This window comes from Erithacus rubecula (assembly GCF_903797595.1).
Source record: "Erithacus rubecula genome assembly, chromosome: 6".
NCBI lineage: Eukaryota > Metazoa > Chordata > Aves > Passeriformes > Muscicapidae > Erithacus > Erithacus rubecula.
The window spans coordinates 59443969-59464674 of NC_136688.1; positions in this window are offsets into that span (position 1 = coordinate 59443969).

Here is a 20706-nt window from a genome sequence, read left to right on the forward strand (position 1 = left end):
GAAAGGAAAGGAAGAAAGGAAAGGAAGGAAAGGAAAGGAAAGGAAAGGAAAGGAAGGAAAGGAAAGGAAAGGAAAGGAAAGGAAAGGAAAGGAAAGGAAAGGAAAGGAAAGGAAAGGAAAGGAAAGGAAAGGAAAGGAAAGGAAAGGAAAGGAAAGGAAAAGGAAAAGAACTCTTGTAGGATATTGATGGATTAATCATCCCACAGCAGTTTTTGACATGTTTTTTTACTTTTTCCCAGATCTCTTCTTGCCTTTCAGGCTGTCCCACCTAAAAAGTTTCCCCATCATGGGCAACGAGGCTGCTGGAAAATGTCCCCTGGTCCTGAACTCTCCCACTGCTGGCAGGAGTGAGGGATGTGGAATTTCTTCCTGATTTTCTGGAATAAAAATCCATCAGAACTGCGGCAGCAGAGCTCAGAGTTCTGCCTTCCCAGGATATTTCAGAAGGCATCAAACAATATTAAACCTCAGGGCTATTTAAGCAAATACCAAGGAAATAATTGCTGGCAATTCCCTGGCAGCTCCCAGCAAGATTCCCTGGAAGTTTTGCAGTAAAACAAATGTTTGATGTACAGAAAACATGACAAAACCACTCTATTTATTATGCCAATTTATTTTTTTTATTTTCCTTGCTCTGACTTTTATTTAAATGTAGTGAATAAATGGATTAAAATAAGATTCCCAATGCAGTGAATAAATGGATCTGAATAAGATTTCCTGTGTAATATATCCACGATGCAGCTTTTTTACTCCTTTATTTGAACTTGCTGGACAGGTGGAGTTGGTTTTTCCTGCCAGGAATAGGGAAGAAAATACAGCTCAGCCCTTTCCAAACCTGATCAGCAAATAGTCTGGGATGTTTCAGCTGTGGATGGGAAAATTCTGCTGCTCCTGAGGCTAAAATCCAGCACAGGATGAGGGCTGGGGCTCTGTGCAACCAGCCAGGGAAATGGGATGGGATCCACAGGGAAATGTGGTGATAAATCCAATAAATACAGATTTTTAAGGGATCTGACAAACAGCCTTGTCCCAAGAAATCCTTCTGTCCCAGAAGGGAGTCAGGACCTGGATCTCCACTTGTTTGATCCAGTTTTGAAATGAATTCTGCTCCAGCTGGGATTTCAAGTGGAATTCCCTGGAAATGTCCAAGGCCAGGTCGGATAGGGCTTGGAAAAACCTGGGATGGTGGAAAGTGTCCCTGCCCATGGAATGGGGTTGGACTGGATGGGATTTAACATCCCCTGAGCCCAAAACTTTCCACAATTCCATGATTCACCAATCCACCCTCATTCCTGTCCAGTGGGAATTCTGTTATCCCAGTAAAACCAGCTCTACCCACCCACCCACCAATATTTCTCTACAAAGGGCACCAACAACTTATTAGAGTCTTAATTTTGTGGATAAGGAATTCCAGCACCTTGGACAATTCCCTGCTGCCCAGCTGAGGAATAAAATGTTCAACCAGGTGGAAATGATGGAAAATTTCCATTTCATGACAGGAGGACACAGCCCCAGGTCAGGCTCTGCTCCAGGAACAGGGACAGGAGCAGAGGGAACAGCCTCAGGCTGGGCCAGGGGAGGTTTAATTTGGAGATTTGGGAAAAATTTGTTGTGGAAAGGGTTGACAGCAATAATATTGTTGTCCCACTACCCAAACCTGAACAAATCTATTAAATGAGATTTCAGTATTCACCTCCCAAACTCCCAGACATCCAGGGCTGGGAGGAAAATCCTCATGGAGTGAGAAGTGCAGGGGAAGCTGGAAATTTCAACCCTTGTCCTTTCTGAAGGGTTCAAACATTCTTGGCTGTTCCCAAAATGGAAAAATTGGATGAAATATTCCCTTTATTTTTGATCTCTTGGCTGCAAAATCCCTGCCTGGCAACAGATTCCCAAGGCACAGTGAGGTTTTCAAAGATGGAATTCTGGAAGTGCTGTTGCTCCCACAGCAGCTGGAATAAGGAAAACAATGGGGTCATGTTGGGATTTATGGAGTGAATTTATTTCCTCTCCTTAGGAATTTTATCTGAGGGCACCAGGAGCCTTCAGGATGCAGGAAGTCACTTCTGAAATTTCTGATGGGAAAAGTTGAGTTCCAAGTCGTCCTGGCTGGGAAGGGTGGATGAGCATGGGAGATGTGTCCCACAAATCCTTCCAAACAGAAAACCAGGTTGTTGTTTTCCCTTCTCCCAGAACAATTTAGCTGAACTTTTCCAGGAGGGATTTAGGATATTCCCTGTGTTTGATTTGTCCCACAAATCCCTCCAAATTGAGCAAAACTGGAAGATTTTGTTTCCTTTTCCTCCCCCTTTCCCAAAATAACCATTTAGCTAAGTTTTCCAGGAGGGATTATGGAAGTTCCCTGTGTTTGACACAATGAGCTCAGAAGGAGGGAGTCACCATTCCTGCTTTCACATTTCCTTGTGGTTTTTTTTCCCCTTAAAATTGTATATATTATTATGATTCCACCTCCCAAAATTGAACAAATCTGTTAATATCCCAATAGGCACTCCCAAATTCTTGGAGCAGAGAAGAAGCTTCTCATGCAACGGGAAGTGAGGGGGAAATTCTGTCACAGCATCCAGGGGGAAAAAAAAAAAAAATCAAAGCAAAACCACTGGAATTAATTCCATGGATGCAGAGCTGAGCTTTCCCAGCATCCCAATTTCCCTCAGCCCCAGGAAATGTGCATTATAATCTCCTTCTAGGAATAAAAATATCCGGCATTATAATCTGCTCATCCTCCCTTTTCATCCTGGGATTTGGGAGAGTGGAATAAAGCGAACGGGTTTTGTACAAATAAACAAAATGACTCACCCAGTAACCCGGGATTAATCTGGAAAATTGCTATTCTGGGATGTGCCACGGAATGAAGGGAACCTTGAGACAAGAGGACTTGGAAAGGTCAGGATGAGGGTTGGGATCCAGCTGCCAGGAGGGTGGAGAGGAACAAGTCTGAGCAGAAGGAAAGGTTATTAAAAATTAATAAAAATGGGAAAACGGGTGCAGGGAAAAAAAACTGGGATTTAGGAAAATGGTCCTCAGCAGAGGAATTTGCACCACTTTCAGATATCTCAGGATTCATACTGCTTCCAGGCATTCCTTGGACACCTCCAAGATATATATATACACATATATTTACACTATATTTATCCTTTTACTTTCACTTTTAATTTTAATTTTTTTATTATTTCTATTTTTTCCTTCCCAAGGAACCAAAATGCTGCATTTTGCTCATGCAAAACGGAAGGAAGGAAGGAAGGAAGGAAGGAAGGAAGGAAGGAAGGAAGGAAGGAAGGAAGGAAGGAAGGAAGGAAGGAAGGAAGGAAGGAAGGAAGGAAGGAAGGAAGGAAGGAAGGAAGGAAGGAAGGAAGGAAGGAAGGAAGGAAGGAAGGAAGGAAGGAAGGAAGGAAGGAAGGAAGGAAGGAAGGAAGGAAGGAAGGAAGGAAGGAAGGAAGGAAGGAAGGAAGGAAGGAAGGAAGGAAGGAAGGAAGGAAGGAAGGAAGGAAGGAAGGAAGGAAGGAAGGAAGGAAGGAAGGAAGGAAGGAAGGAAGGAAGGAAGGAAGGAAGGAAAGGAAGGAAGGAAGGAAGGAAGGAAGGAAGGAAGGAAGGAAGGAAGGAAGGAAGGAAGGAAGGAAGGAAGGAAGGAAGGAAGGAAGGAAGGAAGGAAGGAAGGAAGGAAGGAAGGAAGGAAGGAAGGAAGGAAGGAAGGAAGGAAGGAAGGAAGGAAGGAAGGAAGGAAGGAAGGAAGGAAGGAAGGAAGAAGGAAGGAAGGAAGGAAGGAGGAAGGAAGGAAGGAAGGAAGGAAGGAAGGAAGGAAGGAAAGGAAGGAAGGAAGAGAAGGAAGGAACGGGAAGGAAGGAGGAAGGAAGGAAGGAAGGAAGGAAGGAAGGAAGGAAGGAAGGAAGGAAGGAAGGAAGGAAGGAAGAAGGAAGGAAGGAAGGAAGGAAGGAAAGGAAGGAAGGAAGGAAGGAAGGAAGGAAGGAAGGAAGGAAGGAAGGAAGGAGGAAGGAAGGAAGGAAGGAAGGAAGGAGAAGGAAGGAAGGAAGGAAGGAGGAAGGAAGGAAGGAAGGAAGGAAGGAAGGAAGGAAGGAAGGAAGGAAGGAAGGAAGGTAATTCTGAATTTCCTGTAAATAATGTGGTAAAAGTGAATTTTTGTTCATTTGCTCCTCCAGCTGTGGGCAGTACTGGGCAATCTCTGGTCTCTGCTGTTGTGGGGATAAAAAAATCCCAATTTAAAGGTGATTTATCAGCATGAGAAACGATGTGTTGAGGCTGATCCTGGTGTTTATTTATTCCAGTGGATTATCAAATCCACATTATCCATTGTTTATCTGTAATTAGGTCGAAACAAGGTTTGCTTCATTCACGTTCTCCTCCCATCCCTTTTCCAAAATGCCACCGTGATCTGCTGTAATTACTGAGTGCTTCACACATCCAGTCGTGTTTGAAACCCGTTAAAATTCAAATTGATGCCAAATTTGGGGATTCCCGCCCTGCTGGAGCCCCTGCCTTGGGAGTGCCCCTCGTTTATCAACAGCTCATCAGCAGAGCTGCTGCTAATTGGATGCTTGACCTTCATGAGCTCCCCAAGCAAAAACTTGGGATGGAATTTCCAGTTGAGCCAAGTCTGATAAAGTTTCAGTTCTGCTCCTGGCTCTGGTCACGCTCCCAAAAATATCCTGAGTGTGCACAATGTTCTGACCTGGGTTGTGCTGCTCACAGAACACTATGAGCACAATAAAATCCATCTTCCACTTCAAATTCATCTTCTCCTCACCCAGAGATCCCTGATTCTTTCTCACGGCACCTGCAGAGTTTCACTGTCCCACCCATGGCTTTGGAGTCCATGATTTGCTTCTTCTCCACTATTGTTTCCATGGTTTTGTTGTCCATGATTTTTTTCCTCTCCTCAATTATTTCCCATGGTTTTGTTGTCTGTGATTTTTTTCCTCTCCACACTTTTTCCCATTATTTTGGTGTCCATGATTTTTTTCCTCTCCACAATTATTTCCAATGGTTTTGTAGTTCATGATCTGGTTGCACTACAAAATATTTTTCCATGATTTTGGTGTCCATGGTTTGGTTCATCTCTACAGTTGTTTCCATGGTTTTGTTGTCCATGATTTTTTTTCCTCTCCTCAGTTATTTCCAATGGTTTTGTTGTCTGTAATTTTTTTTCCTCTCCTCAGTTATTTCCAATGGTTTTGTTGTCTGTAATTTTTTTCCTCTCCTCAATTATTTCCCATGGTTTTGTTGTCTGTGATTTGGTTCCTCTCCACACTTTTTTCCATGGCTTTGGTGTCCATGATCTGGTTCCTCTCCACACTTTTTGTCCATTATTTTGGTGTCCATGGTTTGGTTCATCTCCACACATTTTTCCATGGTTTTGGTGTCCATTATTTTTTACCTCTCTACAATTATTTCCAATGGTTTTGTATCCCATGATCTGGTTCCTCTCCTCAATTATTTCCCATGGTTTTGTTGTCTGTGATTTGGTTCCTCTCCACACATTTTTCCATGATTTTGATGTCCATGATTTGCTTCTTCTCCACAATTTTTTTCCCATGGTTTTGTTGTCCATGATTTTTTTCCTCTCCACAATTATTTCCAATGGTTTTGTAGTTCATGATCTGGTTCCACTACACATTTTTTTCCATTATTTTGGTGACCATGGTTTGGTTCATCTCCACAATTGTTTCCATGATTTTGGTGTCCGTAATTTTTTTCCTCTCCTCAATTATTTCCCATGGCTTTTTTTGTCTCTGATTTGGTTCCTCTCCACACCTTTTTCCATGGTTTTGTTGTCCATGATCTGGTTCCTCTCCACGATTTTTCCCCCACATCTCTGCCTTTTCCAGGAGCAGCAAGCTCAGCTTCCCCCTCTTCACTCTGTTCTTGGCCAACATCTCAAAACTCAAAAATTCCATTGTCTCCACCTCTCCAGAGAGTTTCTTCCCTCCTCTGGCCAAAATTCTTACTTGTAGCCAACTTATTTCCATGAGATCATGATCAAAATCAAAGGTTGGCCCCTCCTAAAATTTGGGAACAGCTTCCAAGTCCTTCTCAGCAGCTGAAGGAGAACCTTGGAATCCTTGGAAACCTTGGAGATCCATGGAATGGTTTGGGTTGGAAGGGACCTCAAAGCTCCTCCTGTTCCCCCCTGCCATGGCTTCCACTGCTCCAAGTTGCTCCAAGTCCTTTCCAACCTGGCCCTGAACATTCCCAGTTTTTTCCCAACCTTAATAACCCAAAGATTCCATTATTCCAACATCACTTCCATGAGCAGAAGTGTTTGTGGGAAACCAGAACTTGGCATTATTGGCAAAATCCTGGGAATTAGGATGGAGTGAGGTTGGGTTGATGGAGCCACTCTACCACTGCCTTTATCAGCAGGACTGAGGGAAGAGAAAAAAAGAAGGAAAAAACTCATTTTGGGATTCTTGGAGTTGTTTTGTGCACGGGCAGGAGCTGGACTGGATGATCCTTGTGAATCCCTTCCAGTTCAGGATATTCCAGATTTAGGGAGAGGGTGATTTCCTCTCATCACTGATTCCAGGCACTGCTGGGCTCTGGGAGGGACTCAATGCTGACAGAGCAACCTGAAAATCCTTTAAAATTCTTATTTTCCCTGATTAAACTGCTTCTCACACAGGATAAACACAAAATGCTGGGGGAAAAAAGTCTATTTCAGCTGATTTCCAGATGAAGAGCTGCTCAGCTACCGTGGTGTTGTGTCCCAAAGGTCCCACAGAATTAAACAGATTGCATTCCAAAATATTTCCTGTGGAAAGGCATTGAACTGGCATTATCATGGTTGTATCCTTTAGTGTGGGGCTCCAGATCCTTTCCAGGTGTCCTGGGAAATAAAAAAAAAGAGATTTAAAATAAAATTTGGTTGGAGCCATTATTCCAAAAGAAAAAAAAAAATGGTTTTGAGGATTTGGAAGGGCTGGGAAGAGATTTCTGAGCTATCCAGGAATTTTAATTGGTGTCGAGTGATCAGTCCATGCCAAGGAGGGGGGAATCTGGGACAGATGGGATGGAAAAAGGATGAAATTCAGGGAAGACAGGCGAAGCTTTAGTTTTATTCCATGATTTTTTTTCCCAGGTGTCTCTCAAATGTTGAGGAGAGCCATGAGAGGCTGGAGCCCCTCTGGAGCCAGGCTGGAGAGCTGAGAATGTTCCCTGGAGAGGAGAAGGATCCAGGGGAGCTGAGGGCACCTAAAGGGATCCAGGAGAGCTGGAGAGGGGCTGGGGACAAGGGCTGGAGGGACAGGACACAGGGAATGGCTTCACGTTGGAAAAGGGGAGATTTAGAGGGATATTGGGAATTGGGAATTCCTGTTTGGGAGGGTGGGGAGGGGCTGGGATGGAATTCCCTGGATCCCTGGACATTGGGACAGTGGGAGGTGTCCCTGCCATGGCAGGGCTGGAATGGGATGAGCTTTCCCATCCCAAACCATTGTGGGATTTCATGGAATTCTCTGTGCCTGCTTGTCTTTAGGGCTGTGTGAAAAGCCCTCTGGGAAGAGGCTCAGGAGCTGAAAATTCCCCTGTCCTTGTTGGAATGTGAAGTGGAGCAAAGTCAGGAGCACATCCATAGGAAAGCCAAGTCCTTCATGCTCTGCCTGTGGAGTGCTGCTTCCCACATGGAGAGAGAAATTGGAGCAATCTGTTCCCAGAGCCCAAACCTCAACCCAGAAAAGGGAATGAAAACCCCACAGAAAGAAATTGCTGCTCTTACAGTGCTTTTATTGGCAGGAATGAAATATCCCACTCCAGCTATTCTGTTGTTTGTTTTACAGATAACTTGGTCCTTTAGGGAAGGAATTGGGGATAAATGGAGCAGATTTATCCAATGTCAGAGGAATATAAATTTTCCCTACTTAAGCAGAATGTGCATTCACTGCTTTTCCTGCAGCCAGCCTGGAAAGTGTCCTGGAGGGCATCACTCACAAATTGGACTAAAATAAATCAACCTCAAACTTTTCCTTCCATGGGAAAACTGTCCAGTGTCCATGTCCAGGGAGAACCAGGTTTTGGGATGTTTGTAGGGTGAGGAGCCCTGAGTTGTGGTGGAGCACTTGGGATCCCACAGACCTGTTGGCAAGAAGGACTGAGAGAATCCCTGAGTGATTTGGGTTGGAATTTTAATCCCATCTCGTTCCACCCCCTGCCATGGGACAACTTCCACTATCCCAGAGTGTGGAAAATCCCAGTGGGAAAAGCCAGTGCCCATAAAGGAGGCAGAGGAGTCCTGGAACCTCATCCCAGTCAAGGGCAGAGTCCCCTGGGGTTTTCCCTCTCAGGATTCAGAGGGTGCAGCTCCTTTCATCCCAAACTCCCAGCTGCTCCTTCCCTCTTCCTTCCCCCTGCTGAGGGGCCAGGAAGGTGCAGCCCCCCCCAAACCCCATCACCCCTGAACCTGCAATTGCCCCAAGTCCAGAAACTGCCTCGTGCAGCCCATTTGGCCAAACTGGGCTGGGAGTCAATCCCAAAGTTCAGACATCCCAATTTACTGCTCCAGGAGCTGAACTGTGACAAACCCAGCTGGAAGTTCATCCCAAAGTTCAGACAGTCCCATTTACTGCTCCAGGGGCTGAACTGTGACAAACCCAGCTGGAAGTTCATCCCAAAGTTCAGACATCCCAATTTACTGCTCCAGGGGCTGAACTGTGACAAACCCAGCTGGAAGTTCATCCCAAAGTTCAGACAGTCCCATTTACTGCTCCAGGGGCTGAACTGTCCCAGCTCTGTGACAAACCCAGCTGGGAGTGGGGACAGACACGGAGCCCCATCCCAAACCCATCCCAAACTCATCCCCACCCATCCCCTCACCCAGGAATTGTCTGTGCAGACACCAGCACATCTTCCCCATCAATCCCTCCTCTGCTCATTTCCCAATTCATCCTCACAAACCTTAATTATCATTAATTGAACTTTTTTAACCACCTGACACAGTATAAAAATGAACATTTGGGATCCCCCTCCTGCCTTTTCCAGCCTGGTCCTGCAGCAGGAGTGGAAAGGAAATCCAGGGAAGCAGCTCAGCCTGGAGCAGCCCTGCCAGCTCCCAAAATCACCAGAGGTCCCTGTGGATGACATTAATTTCTTCATTTCTTAAGGCACCTTAATTTCTGTCACCAGCTCCACAAGGTGTTTCTTTACTTCTGGATCCCCCTGCAAAATGAGTTTCCCTGTCCAATCCCAATCTCAGAAATCATTTATTAATGATCCAATAATTGCTGAAGTGCCCAGAAACACCTTTGGTCACTCTGCTGTTGGAAAATTATAATAAATTTTATTTTTTTTTGTAACTTTCATCAATCTTCTTCACCTTTGGGGAAAGGAATTTTAAATTTTTTTTCCAAGGACTGTCCCATCTCTCAAGGCATGAGGAGTTGAATATCTCAAGAAAATGGGAGTAGCACAGAAGATCCACAGGAGATAATGATCATTAATGACTGTTAATGACCATCAACTCCAAACATCACCCCTGGCATGGTCAGAGACACCTGGTCTGGAAAAGATTGATAAGAATGATTAATTAACATCAAAGGCAGAAAGATCAATAACCAATAGGAAACCAAATACTAAGAACTGCACAATTTGGGATTAATAAACATTGAAAAAATGAATTTTTCTGGGTTTGGACTGTATAAAATACGTGAAAAATCGGGTAGAATCAATGTGTGATGAATTTCTGCTCCATTAATTATTTCAGCCTCCTCCTGGGGTCATAAACCCTGGCAAAAATCCCTTTCTCCTCTTGGTTTTTCCACAAAATCCTTCTCTCCTTCGTGGACTTCCAGCTGAGCCTGAGGAAGTTGATCTGTGCACCAGACAAGAAAAAAAAAAAATCTCAATTTTATTTTATATTAAAAAAAAAAAATCATCACTATGGAAAAAAGGAAGATAAAATTCTAACATCAGCAGGATGGGCTGGGAACATCCAGGTTTGCAGGATTCCCAACCCCAAATCACAATTTAGGATTTATCTCTGTGTTTGGATGATCCTGGTGCTTTCACCCAGAAGGGAATATTCCCAATATTCCAAATTTTCAGGCTGGGGGAATGTGGAATACCAGTTTGTCCCAGTTTGTCCCATTTCCAAAAATATCTATTGAGTTTTATCTTTTTTTAATATATTTTTTAAAAATATTTTTTATTAGTTTTTATCAATATTACAGTCCTACAAACCAGGAGTTCTACAGCATTTCAAGTTAACAAATTAAAAATGGAGACTCATTTCTCTCTCTCCAGGGCCTTTTAAGGATAAACTGCCCAATTAAGAAATGACACCTGAATTATTTTTATTTTTAACTGAATAACTAGCTATTCATAGTCCACAATGCAGAATTTTCTATTCAATTGCAAAATACCACTTAGACCTACGAAGATGAAAAAGAAGAAAAATCCTTTGCCCTAAAGCTTCTATCTTGCTTTATATATTTATATATAAATTATATATTTTATTATATTATTATAATTTATTATAATAAATTAAATTAAATTATAATTTATATTATTTATTATATTATTATAACTATATAAATATATAAATTCTATATATAAATATATTAATTACTATATTCTAAAATTTAAATTCTAAGTTTTCCACCGTGTGATATTCCACACTTTTATTTAAATTACACACACGTAATCCCAGTTCCATCATTCAATTTTGGAAAGTTCTCCATGGCCTGAAATCCAGTTTGGATCTGCTGGGGGAGCTCTGGATTGAGCAGGAAATTCAGGTGGGAATTTTTGGGAAGAGGAGAATCCATCCCATGGACCAGCTCAGCTCATGTGATGGTTTTTAATTTATGATCCCCAAAATGACCCATTTTAAACAGCTTCAAATAAGAATTTTAAATAATTCAACAATTATTTTAAAATAAAGATCTGTGACAGATTTAAGGAATCTGAGCTCTGAAGGAAACACAACTTGAGGATTTCACCTGGATTTCAGCAATGGACAAAAGCAGAGCAACAATTTTCCAAAAATATTTCAGCTCCTGAGGATTTTCTTTGGATTTCAGCAACACCCAAGATCAGATCAACAAATTCCCTAAATATTTGAGCTCCTGGTTAAATGCCTCCATATTGGTAAAAATTCCTAAAAATCCTGGCCAAGTTTCTGCTCCTTTAACCTCCCAGGTTATTTCCACAATCCCTGAATCCCAAATAATGAACTTTATGATGAGATCAACACCTGGCTCCTGGTTTTGCCTTGCTCCTCTCTCTGCACCAACTGGAACATTCCTTAAAATCCCAATTTTCCACTCACTGAAGTGTGGCAGGCACGTCCCATTAAAGGAGTTTTACCAGGAAAATTCCCCATGCCTTGAAATAGGTCATGCATACACTTAGCATATGTTAAATTATCCTCCACGTGCAGCCAGTCGTGCTGAAAAATGGAAAATTTCTGGAGCCACAAGCAAATAAAATCATCCCTCTGATCATTAATAAGCAGGAAGTGTAGGGAAAATAGGGGAAAAAAAAAAAAAAACCAAGGGGAATGAAAGGAGAATTAAATTCCAGAGTTGTGTCCAATGGATATTCCAAGTGATGATGGGATTGATGTGAAAAATGAAAGTGCTGTTGTTATCCCTGAGGGATCCTGAGCAGGGAAGGATTTCTTGGAATTCTCCCTCTTGCTTGGGTGGGATGAGGATCCAAAAACTTCCCTGAGCTCCCTTCCCATGGGGAAATTGCTGCTGGTTCCACCCTGAGCTCCCCTGGCCCAGCCTGAGGCTGTTCCCTCTCCTCCTGTTCCTGGAGCAAAAAGGGGGAAAATGGAATTTTTATATGAACAGCCAACAGGACAAGGGGGAATGGTTTCAAACTCGAAGAGGGCAGGGATGGGTGGGATATTGGGAATTCCTGGCTGGGATGGAATTCCCAGAGCAGCTGTGGCTGCCCCTGGATCCCAAAGCCAGGCTGGATATTGGAGCAGCTGGGACAGTGGGAGGTCCCTGGATGGATTTCAGGATTTAAGGTCCCTTCCAGCCCAAACCATCCCATAACTCCATGATTCTGTGGATGCTGAGACACTCTGGAGACACTTCCATGCTTTCCATCCTGATCCCAGCAGCTGGAATTCCTCCTGGAATTTCTGGAAGCTGAGCCAAAGCTGGATTCACTGGGGTTGGATATTTCAAAGGTGCCCAGAGCCCAACCTGGCCCCACAGGAGCTGATCCCACAAATCAGGAGCTGATCCCACAAATAATCAGGAGCTGATCCCACAAATCAGGAGCTGATCCCACAAATAATCAGGAGCTGATCCCACAAATCAGGAGCTGATCCCACAAATAATCAGGAGCTGATCCCACAAATAATCAGGAGCTGATCCCACAAATAATCAGGAGCTGATCCCACAAATAATCAGGAGCTGATCCCACAAATCAGGAGCTGATCCCACAAATAATCAGGAGCTGATCCCACAAATAATCAGGAGCTGATCCCACAAATCAGGAGCTGATCCCACAAATCCCAGGAATTCCCCCGTGCTGCCCCACATGGATCCAGCTGAAGTTGGGATTTCTCCATCTGGCTGACCCAGAGCTATAAAATAATTTTACAAAGCAGGTCTGGAGTGATCAGTGTCAGAACTCTCATCCTTTCCCCTGCAGGGGATTTGATCAGCCCCATTCCTCACTCCTAAACCATTTAGGATTTCACATTCTTCATTTCTGGAAGGTTCTTCTGAGTTCCCCCATCCATGGCCACACAAAGAGGAGGTTTTGGAGAGGCAGCAACAATCTGTGTCACTTCCAGGGCGGATAATCCAGGGAAAAACAAGATTGTGACAGGGGTCCATGGGAGAATCCATGTTTTATTTTCAGGGATTTTGGGTTTTTGGTGGAGGGTGCCTGGAGCCAGGTCCTGGCAGGATCATGGGAACCAAGCCCAGGGTTGATGCAGGACCTGGGACCCTGCAGGGGATCCAGGCTGGAGCAGCCCATTCAAAAAGGAAACCCAGAATTTTCCAGGTTTTTCCAAGATTTTCCATTTTTTGGCCAGATTTTTGCCAGTTTTTTCCCAGGATTTTCCTGGTTTTTTCCCAGGATTTTCCAAGTTTTTCCATTTTTTCCAGGTTTTTTCCAGATTTTTTCCAGATTTTTCCGGGTTTTTCCAGGATTTTCTAGGCTTTTCCAAGGATTTTCCAGGTATTTCAAGGATTTTTACAGGATTTTTAAGGTTTTTTCCAGGATTTTCCAGGGTTTTTTTTTCAGGTTTTTCCAGATTTTTTCCAGGATTTTCCAGATTTTTTCCAGGATTTTTCCAGAATTTTTCCAGAATTTTCCAGGATTTTCCAGGATTTTTCTGTTTTTTCCAGGATTTTTCCAGGATTTTCCAGGTTTTTTCAAGTTTTTTTTTTCCAGGATTTTCCAGTTTATTTCCAGGATTTTTCCAGCTTTTCCCAGGATTTTCTGGCTTTTTTTCCAGGATTTTCCAAGTTTATCCAAGATATTCCCGATTTTTCCATTTTTTCCCCCAGGTTTTTTCCACAATTTTTCAGGTTTTTTCCAGGATTTTCCATTTTTTTTCCCAGGACTTTCCAGGATTTTCCAGATTTTTCCAGTTTTTTTTTCCCAGGATTTTCCAGGATTTTTCAGGTTTTTTCCAAGAATTTCCAGGTTTTTTCCAGGTTTTTTCAGTTTTTTTCCAGGATTTTCCAGGATTTTTCCAGGATTTTCCAGGATTTTTCAGTTTTTTCCAGGATTTCTCAGGATTTTCCCAAGATTTTTCGGATTTTTTCCAGGATTTTCATTTTTTTCCCCAGAATTTCCAGGTATTTCCAGGATTTTTCCAGGTCTTTCCAAGTTTTTTCCAAAATTTTCCAGGTTTTATTTCCAGGATTTTAGAGGATTTTTCCAGTTTTTTTTCCAGAATTTGCCAGTTTTTTTCAGGTTTTCCCAAGATTTTTCAGGTTTTTTTCCAGGTTTTTCCAGGATTTTCCAGGATTTTTCTGGTTTTTTTCCAGATTTTTCCAAGGATTTTCCATTTTTTTCCCAGCATTTTCTAGGATTTTCCAGGTTTTTTTTCCAGGATTTTTCAGGTTTTTTCCAGGATTTTCCAGAACTTTTCAGGTTTTTTCCAGTTTTTTTTTTTTTTTCAGGATTCTCCAGGTTTTTCCAGTTTTTATCCAGGATTTTTCAGGTTTTTCCAGGATTTTTCAGTTTTTTTTTTTTTTCCAGAATTTTCCAGGATTTTTCTGGTTTTTTTCCAGTTTTTTTCCAAATTTTTTTCCCAGTATTTTCCAGGATTTTCCTGTGGGGGTGGGAGGTTTTCACCCCTTTCCAAGTGTGAAACTTTCCTTCCTCCAGAAATTCCCAAGGCACAGATTTCCCACTCTTGCCAAAGGAAATAATTATCCAGGAACGAAAAATTTAATTTTTTTTCTTTTTTGCCTTTTTATCTCCCAATCTTCACCCTGCTCATTTCCCATTCCCGTTGATTTTTGGGGTTTTTATTTAAGATTTAAAAAGTTTTTAGGGTGTGAATAAATTCCTGGCTCCTTGGGAAAATTGTGCAAAATTATGAAGGAGGAAAAATTCCTAGCAGGAGAAATGTGGGAATTTATTCTGATTATAAAAAGGGATTTTTATCCTTGGAAATATCAGAAATAATCTGACCTGAGCTCTGGGCTGCCTCATTTAACTTTGCTCTGCTTGAAGAGAAATTCCATAAATTCTTCCCAATCCAAAATTCAACTTTGATTCCATGAATTTCAAATCTGGTCAAAAAAAACCAACGATGGCAAAATCACCAGGAAATTATTAAATATTCAATAAATATTAAATAAAATAAAATAAATAAATAAATAAAAAGGAAATTTTAATAATAAATATTAAATAAATCCATCCAGGCTGAGCTCATCTTTTCCCATCTTCCAGGGCAAATGGAAAAAAATCCAAGTTTGGATGAAATTTGGTGCAGGTGGGACAGTGGAAGGTCTTGGAACAAAATGGGATTTTTTTTTTTTTTTTTTTCATATTTTTTAAACCCACCAAGACCTGACTCTCAAAATCTTGTTTGGTTTTTTGTTTTGTTTTGTTTTGGTTTTTTTTTTATTTTTTGGTTTTTTTTTTTTTTGTTTGTTTGTTTGTTTTTTTTTGGGGTTTTGTTTTTGTTTGTTTTTTGCTTTTTTTTTTTTTGTTTTGTTTTGTTTTGGTTTGGTTTTTTTGGTTTTGTTTTCATTACCAGAGGAGTGAAAAACACAGCAAAAATTAAAAATGCAGCTCTAAGAATCTTCACTCCTCTCCCAGAAGGATGGAGAATTCCAAGCCCCACCCAAAAATCAGAAGGGAAAAGGGAAAGGAAAAGGGAAAAGGGAAAAGGGAAAAGGGAAGGGAAAAGGGAAAAGGAGTCGGGCTCTGCTGCAGGAACAGGGACAGGAGGAGAGGGAACAGCCTCAGGCTGGACCAGGGCAGGCTCAGGGTGGAAATTGGGAAAATTCCTTCCTGGAAAGGTTGTCCATCCTGATGGAGTCCCCATCCTCGAAGGAGATTCTTGTATCTGTGTTTGTTTTCCAATAATCCAACAATTCTGCTGATTTTTGGGTGCTGGGTGTCCCTGATTCTCCAGCTGGGAAGGGATTGTTTTCTCCAACCACCCTGTGAACAGAACTCACTGACACCAACATGAAATTCCAGAATTACACACCAGGCAGCAGAGTCTGAAAAATATCAAAGTTCAACCCCAAGGCATCACCTGGGAGCAGATCCCAAATCCCCCCTGGCTGTCTCCTCCTGCCAGGGAGTTGTGCAGAGCCAGAAATTCCCCCTGCCCCCCTCCCTGGATCTCACTGGGTGGAATTCCAGCTCCATTCCAAGCCCAACCATTCCCTGATTTTCCTCCCAGGTTGGGATCTGAGTCCCCTTCTCCCCTTTTCTCAACCATTCCTGAAAAATCTGAATTCCTGCATCCACAGAAGAAATTTCACAGACCATTCCCTGACATTATCCTGGGATGTTTTGATCTGGAAAAAAGGGAAACCCCACAGGCAGAGCCAGCCTAAGGCACAGCCTAACATTAAACTTAGCCTTAGACTTGTGTGTATCCCACCAGCAGCACAAATAGTTTCATCCATATAAATATTTTACATTGAGGATTCCTCTTAATTCCAAGCAATCCTGGGGATTGGCTGGAAGGAGGTTTGATGTAATTTATAATTCTGAGATTTGAATTGCACCACTGACATAGCAGGTGTGGTTAACAGATCTGTCATGCTCTGTTATTTACCCCAAAACTCTGAGGCTTGGCCCTAAAAATGGTCCCAATTTCCAGGACAAATCCCAGCTCATCAGGAGAGTGGGAACAGCACCAGGCAGATGCTGCTGGAACCTTTGGGGCAGCTGGGGACACTTAAAATGGGAATTTGGGGGTGATTTGAAATTCCAGAATCTGCCCCAAAAAGGGAAAACTTCTCTGGGATGGACTAAAATCATGAGGTTGGGAATAAAGTTGGGAAGAGCCTGTGCTGGCATAAAAGAGAGGATTTAGTGTTTGGAAAAAACCTGTGAGAAAAGGAAAAAAAAAATCCATAAAACATTTCAGCTCATGGGATTTTGGAATTATTTGGGTCGGGAAGGATCTTAAAACTCATTTTATTCCACCCTCTGGGACATCTTCACTATCCCAGGTTGCTCCAAGCCCTCCCAGGAATGGGGAATTCACAATTTCCCTCTTCCAGTGCTTCCCCTGGGATGATTTGTTAATTATCTCTAATCTGTTCCCACTCTAATCACAGCCCAACTCTACCAGAATTACGAGACTGAGTGAAATTATTGAGTTTTGCCTTTGTTTTTTATTGGAAGTTGGGAAAAGGAGGGAACACAGCAGCCCAGAACTCACCCACACCTCCCAATTATTCAGGATTTTAATGCTGCTTAATGGCCCCCTTCAATCAAATCTCAATTATTTGTGGACTTGCTCCCAACAGGGAGAGAGAAAATAATTTACTTCTGCTTGGTGCTGGATAAAAATGGAAAAACTGCTCCAAGAGCTCCTGAAAGAAAAGGCTGCTGGAATGGGGAAGCATTAAAACCTTGGAATTTTTGTTCTTTGGGGAAGACTAATCCAGATTGATTTGATTTATCAGTGATTAGGTTTAAAGTTGGTGTCACGGGGTGACTAAAGGGTTTGGCAATTTTAAATATTTGGTTTTCTTTAGAGATAGGATTTAGGAGTAAAGACAATGCAGGCTCTAAATTAAAAAAGAAAGTACAAGAAGAAATTTATGAATAACACAAGAAAAAATTATTCAGACTAAGATTCCTAGATTATTCTCTCCTCCCTTCATTCCACATTTCTTAACAACATCATACAGAGAACACTTCAGTCAGTTATCCACCCAAATAATCAGTTCAGTTCACTTAAGAGAGAAAAGTTCCTTTTTTAGTTATGGTTTAGGGGGTGTCTTCACCTTCACAATCTGCATCTGCCCGAACCTACAGAACCATGAATTTCCCTCCCATTCCCACAGTCCTTCCAGAGCCGTGTTATGGGTTATGTTACACACTTGGGGCACCACTTTTAAAGGCAGGCTGCTGACAAACAAAATTCTCTTCATCTCCTTCTCTATCAAATGTCTCTGTTCATATTCCAGTCCCAGAACAGAGAGCTCCATTTCCCCAAGGCAAAAAGTCTTCTTCTCAAGCACCCAAACCTCCCCAAGTACATTTCACAGTTTAAAGGAATTTGAGTGAAGTCACAATCCCCTCATAGCCCCACAAAAAAGGTTTTCAGCTACTCATCAGTTGCATCTTTTCAATCTCTTCCCATCAGGAACTTTATCTTCATTCTGCTGACTTCTGTGGACTCCATGCTTTATTCTTCTCATCCAGGGGAGCTCAGGAGATGGAGAATTTTATCCAGGCATTAAAAGAGTTAAAATTGTGTCCAGAAGAAGAGGAAAACGCGTGGCCAGTGCTGGGCTGGGCCCAGGCAGAGCCCCCCCGGCTCCTCTGGAGACCAGAAGCCGAAAGACCCCCAGACCTTCATCCACTGTGATTTGTGAAAGTGAAATAACTTCTCATTGGTTCCCCGAGCTGTCCATCACCAATCCAGCTCTCTGATTGGTCCCTGCAGCTCACAGGGGAAGCCCCCAGAGGCGGGACAGCCCCTCCCTTCACAGGCCACGTGGAGCTTTCCCTGAGGCGAATCCACCTCTCCACCCAAGCACGTCAAACCAACACAGCTGCTTTTATTTTATTTTATTTTATTTTATTTTATTTTATTTTATTTTATTTTATTTTATTTTATTTTATTTTATTTTATTTTATTTTATTTTATTTTATTTTATTTTATTTTATTTTATTTTATTTTATTTTATTTTATTTTTATTCCAAAAATAACGAGTGTCTTGTGCAGGAAAATCCTGCTGGGAATTGTTGTGAAGGTAAAGGAAATGATCAATGCCCAGCACTCCTGCTTCTCTTTTTTTTTCTTTTTTTGTTTTACACTTTTCTAAGTTTTGGTTCATCTTGGGGTCAATTGTCCAACCACAGCCCCAGGTTATGGAGTCTCAGCCCCTGACTTGGTCTTTTCCCTTTTCCCTTTTCCTTTTCCCTTTTCTTTTCCCTTTTTCCTTTTCTTTTCCCTTTTTCCTTTTCCTTTTCCCTTCCCCTTTCCTTTTTCCCTTTCCCTTCTCCCTTTCCCTTTTCTTTTCCCTTTCCCCTTTTCCCTTTTCCCTTTTCCTTTCCCCTTTTCCTTTTTCCTTTCCCCTTTTCCCTTTTCCTTTTCCCTTTTCCCTTTTCCCTTACCCTTCTGATTTTTTAGTGCTGGGTGCCCTTGACTCTCCTGCTGCTGTGTGGGAATAAACCTTGGGAATTCTTTGGAATGACACAATCAATTTATTTCCCTGAATAAAAGGAAATCCCATTTGAGCCTCTCCATTCTTCCTCGTGCACGGGGGGTGGCAAAAAATCCCAGGATTTTGTGAAAATCAACTTTTATTGTGAATTTGGAGAGCTCTGCCCGTGACCAGGACACCCCATGAGTCTCTGGCTTCAGGGATGAATCCAAAAATTCCTGATTCCCTCCAAAGATTCCCAAAACTCAGGAATCCTCCCCAGGTGTGGGGTTGGACCTCTGGCTGAGTAAGAGGAGAAATCCTGGATTTGGGATAAATGCAGGGATTTGTTTGGGATTCCCAGGGAGGAATGAGGCCATGGGGGGTTTGCAGGCTCTGAAATTCCCATTCTTTGGGAAATGTTTTCCCATAAGTTCTGGAGATGTTGGACCCCAACCACAAACCCCAGTGCTGCTCCTGGGACCATCCTGGGACCAGCTGAATTTCACAATTCCCAGTTCAATTATTCCAGCAGGGAGCAACTCTGTATTTAATGTGACAGAAAGTGATTTGGGACAGACAGGAAAATGAACTTGGATGTGGTGAGGGATTTTAATTCCTCCTTTCTCCTCCCTGTCCAGAGAGATTCCTGGATTTGGGATCACAGCTGAACATCCTCAAGCAAATCTCAGCAGTAGCTGCAATATTTAAACTTTTATGAACAAATACTTTAAAAAGAACAACCTCAGATGGGAATAATTTGGGCTCTTCCCCCATAGAGATTTGTGCACCTGCTTAAATTCAGACTGGGGATTATTTTCCACAAATCCAAGTGATTTTTTTTTTTGTTATAATTATGTTTTCTCCTCATTCTCCCCTCTGCAGTGCCAAAGGCTGAACTTCCAAGGAATGCTGTCAGAGGTGTGCTAACAACCCACTAACAACATCCCTCCTGAAGGCTGTTCCAGTTGATGATTCCAAAAACATCTGGTTGTGCTGGGAGGATTTTGGGATGAGCCATGGCAGGCCCAGCCCTTTGTGTGTTCTTGATGTTCAACCTGCAGAGCAGCCAAATGGGAACGTGGCACTTTTCCCACCATTCCCATGTGAAGAATTCCAGCTTTGCCTTCCAAACCTGCCCTGGATGGGGCTTCACAGGTGAGGAAAAAACTCACAGAGGTCAAGGAAGCTTTTGGAGAGTGGCCACGTTTGTGCTGTGGGGTGCTTGGATGGAGGAGTGAGAGAGGAAATGGGAGGAAATTCCCTGGAAAGGGAGCAGAGCTCTGAGTTGGGATGGGCACAGCCCAGATGTGGCCCAGATGTTGCTTTGAGGGCCAGCTGGGCACAGGTGTGGCAGGAAAAGGGGGGAAAGGAGGGGCTGAAGGCAGGAAAAAGCCAAATTGTGGCTGAAGGTTGGAGGTGATGAGCTGAAGGTCACGCTGGGAGTGCAGCCTCTGGAGATGTCCCCAAATTCTGCTGGAATTGAAAACCAGGGGACAATGAGCAGCAGGAGGACTCAGAGAAGCCCCCTGGGGTCCCTTCAGACAGGAGACCAAGCAGTGAGGGGGGTGGGATGAGCCAGAGGCAGGGAGAGAGTCTGGAATGGCACAGGACAGTGTGGTGTCCTGGGGAATTTGGGGGATTTTGGGATTTGGGGGGTCACCTCAGCACCACCCTCAGCTGGCAGCAGGATGGGGACAGACTGTGGGCAGTGCTGGGTGCCAGCCTGAGCTCTGGGGCACAGGGAAGGGCAGCAGCCATCCCTTCTCCCACTTCCCACCTTCACCAGGCTGGGAACTGGGAGCAGCCCCAGCTGGAATTCCAGTGCTGGGTTGGATGCTCTGAGCCCTTTGGGGTGGAAGCACAGCAGGGACACGTGCTGGATCATCCCATGGGAATG